Here is a 3593-nt window from a genome sequence, read left to right as displayed (position 1 = left end):
ATATTGGGAAAGACTGAAGTCAAAAGCAAAAGGTGGTGCCAGAGGAAGAATTGTTTGGATAATCTCATGGAACCAATGAACATAGCATGTGTAGACTTTGAGGGAGAGTAGGAGACAGAAAGGAAGGATCTAGAATGCTGTGGTCCACCGTGTCAGAATTAGTGGAAAACAACTGAACTACTGGACACCAAAAAAAATTTTTAATGATTCTGAATATTAAGCATCTCTAATTTTAAAAGTAAAAAATAAGGACTTTTCTTGTACAATCACTCATTTATTCTAATATAAATTATATTAAGCAGCAGTGATATATAATGAAATAAAAATTAAAAGTAATACTAGAAAAAATTATACATTAAATAAATTGTAAAAAGATTTTGGTTTAGATTACTGTGTATGTTTTTGGGAGCCAAAAAGCCCCTCCTAAAATCCTCAAATACCACAAAATCTGGGTACCAGAACAAGTGCAATAACATTTACACTTTTCTTTAGTAAAGTCTATTGTTTGCATTACTATTAAGAATAATGGATCTCAGGTCACGGTGGCCGCCTGTGCGGAAGCTCCCGTCTGTGCCCTCGGCTACCCGGGCGGGCCCGCTGCCTGCTGCCCGCGGGCCTCCTCTCTGCACCCACTATGCCCCGGACCGGGTCATGCTGAGGCTCTGGGCAGCGCTCTCCAGAGTAGTAACGGGTGTCCTCGGCTGCGGCGATGCCCAACCCCTGAGTACTGCCATGTTCCACGCTGTCAAGAGGGGTCCCAAGATCGGCCTGTTTCCCCACCTGGAGTAAATGCCAAGCACAAGTGAACAGATTTCCTGCTGCTTGGTTCAAGAAATTTGCTACTGAGGATGAGCCTTGGGCCTTTGCCCAAAATACTTCAAGCCCTGAACCTACAACAGACAAAGGAATGCAACACAGAGGACCCCAACGTGAAACCAAACAAGAGACCCTGTGAATCATCAGATGAAGATGAGCCTTGCAAAAAAGTTGCAAAACAAGATTCCGAACCTTTGCTTAGCAAAGATAAATTTTCTTATATGGGAGATGCAGCTGTGGTTTACACAGATGGCTGCTGCTTCAGTAATGGGGAGAGGAAAGTAAGAGCAGACATTGGTGTTTATTGGGGGACCAGGCCATCCCTTAAATGTAGGTGAAAGACTTCCTGGGAGACAGACAAATCAAAGAGCGGAAATACATGCTGCCTGTAAAGCAATTGAAGAAGCCAAGAATCAAAACATCAGTAAGCTGGTTCTCTACACAGATAGTATGTTTACTATAAATGGTATAATGAATTGGGTTAAAGACTGGTAGAAAAATGGCTGTAAAACAAACACAGGAAAAGATGTGATTAACAAAGAAGACTTCATTAAGTTTGATAAACTTATTCAAAGCATAGACATTGAATGGATGCACGTTCCTGGTCATTCAGGATTTCCAGGCAATGAAGAAGCTGATAGATTAGCAAGAGAAGGAGTTAAAAAATTTCAAGATTCAACTTAGTATAATTTTTGAAATCTAATTAAAGAGCAAACCAAGAAAAAAAAGAATAATGGATCTCAGTCTGTCCCGAGTTCAAATTTGACCTCAGACACTTAATAATTACCTAGCTGTGTGACCTTGGGCAAGTCACTTAATCCAATTGCCTTGGGAAAATAAAACAAAAAAGAATAATGGATCTTCAAGAATTTTGGACAAAAAACTCAGATTTTTAGTATATAGAACATTTTACAAAAACATTTATTTCAAAATCATAATGTTAAAACTAATATACATTGCAATAATAACACAATTAGTCAAATTAAAATAAGAACTTGACACAAGCTATCATGATAGGGCTTTAAAATAAAAAATGACGTCTTTGGTGTTCCTTAGAACACTAACATGTGGGAATTTTGGAAAGAGTTGAGAGTAGAGATATAGAATTTCTGAGCTAGACTGAATGTCTCAATGGGAAGTGGAAAGTGAAACTAGAATAGGTAATCCTGGAGGGCACTGGAACTCAGACTGTGTAGGCTTGACAGAAACTTTGAATCCAGATTCCTGGGCTTAATTTGACAGTGAAATCAATAATGACATGGTTCCGAGAGACTAGAAGTGGGATACTTGGAGATGTTCTGGAGTTGAGAATGGAAATTTTCATAAACAGGAGTGTTTTAACCCTCCTGGGCTGGTGAAGCATTGGTAAAGAGAAGGAAGGAAGGGCAGTAGAAGGAAGGATTAGGTCTGATTAGACTTTACAAAGGAAAATACTACAAATGTCAAAGTTTTATTCTCAGATAAATTCTAACATGACTTAAATATTACCAGTTATAAATCATTTTTAAAAAGGTAAATTATTCTGATGAGCTCAAACATGAACTCAATCCTAATTTTTAGGATGCATTGGTTATATAAAAATAAACATATCTGGGGTGGCTAGGTGGCACAGTGGATAGAGCACTGGCTCTGGAGTCAGGACTACCTGAGTACAAATCCGGCCTCAAACAAGTAATAATTACCTAGCTGTGTGGCCTTGGGTAAGCCACTTAACCCCATTGCCTTGCAACAAAAAACCCCTAAAAATAACAAATAAACATATCTTATATACTTAAGAACAAACCCTCAAGGGAATGGTAAAAATACTCTATATTTTATAGCCACCCCAAAGAATCTGCAAAATCTACAAAACTCAAAAATTTATAGCAGGAAAATCAATTCATTCTTCTGCAATTGCTTTGTTGTGAAAGATAGCTATTGGATGGAGTATTAATGATAATGACTATTCAGTGCTTTGGATCATTGAAACATGGTGTTACATCACATGGTCTTAGAAAAGGAGATGATTTCTATTTGGAAATTAGTCTATAGTAAAACTCAAGTGCATTTTTCTAGTCAAACAATGAAAAAACCAAAAAGAAAAAAAAACAACAAACATAACGTAGAAAAGTGTTCCTTTTTCCATGAGAATCTTCTATCTCTGAATGTTCTTTGAAAAAATAACTATCTGGATTTCCAGCTGTCCTGAAAATGGACAAGTTGGTAGGCTAGAGCATAGAATAAAGTATTTCTCAACATAGAAGTTAAGTCCCTAATTTAAATAGATCAATTTAGAATGGATTGTGAAGCCATAAAACTTGAACAGTTCTTTTACTTTGAACCTAGAATATTATATTTGGACTTGATGAAAATATACAATCCTGAATAGTTGGTAATTATTATTCTGGACTAGATAATCCTGGATTTCTGAACTGAATGAGTCAGATGGGGGATTTGGGGTACATCATTTTTTGATTCCAATAGAATGCATCAAGCATATCTAAGAAAAATAAAGAAAGAAACTAAAAACTTAAGCAAGACTAATAATGAGAGAATGAAAGAGGTTCTGAGAATAAAGAGATACATTTTCTAAAGAAATGGCATTTTGGGGGTATCTAGGTGTTGCAGTGGATAGAGCACCGGACCTGGTGGTTAGGAGTACTTGAATTCAAATCCGGCCTCAGACACTTAATTACCTAGCGGTGTGGTCTTGGGTAAGTCACTTAACCCCATTTGCCTTGCAAAAAAAAAAAAAAAAACAGAAAGAAAGAAATGGCATTTTAAATAAGATAGTTTCA

General features: G+C 36.9%; 1 pseudogene; it reads left to right on the top strand.

The window, feature by feature from the left end:
* Positions 1-651: 651 nt before the first annotated feature.
* Positions 652-1500, top strand: LOC141502834 (ribonuclease H1 pseudogene; annotated as a pseudogene).
* The last annotated feature ends 2093 nt before the right edge of the window (positions 1501-3593 follow it).

Source organism: Macrotis lagotis, chromosome X, assembly GCF_037893015.1.
Source record: "Macrotis lagotis isolate mMagLag1 chromosome X, bilby.v1.9.chrom.fasta, whole genome shotgun sequence".
Taxonomy (NCBI): Eukaryota; Metazoa; Chordata; class Mammalia; order Peramelemorphia; family Peramelidae; genus Macrotis; species Macrotis lagotis.
The sequence above is the reverse complement of the archived record's forward strand: the minus strand, read 5'-3'. Positions and strand labels throughout refer to the sequence as shown.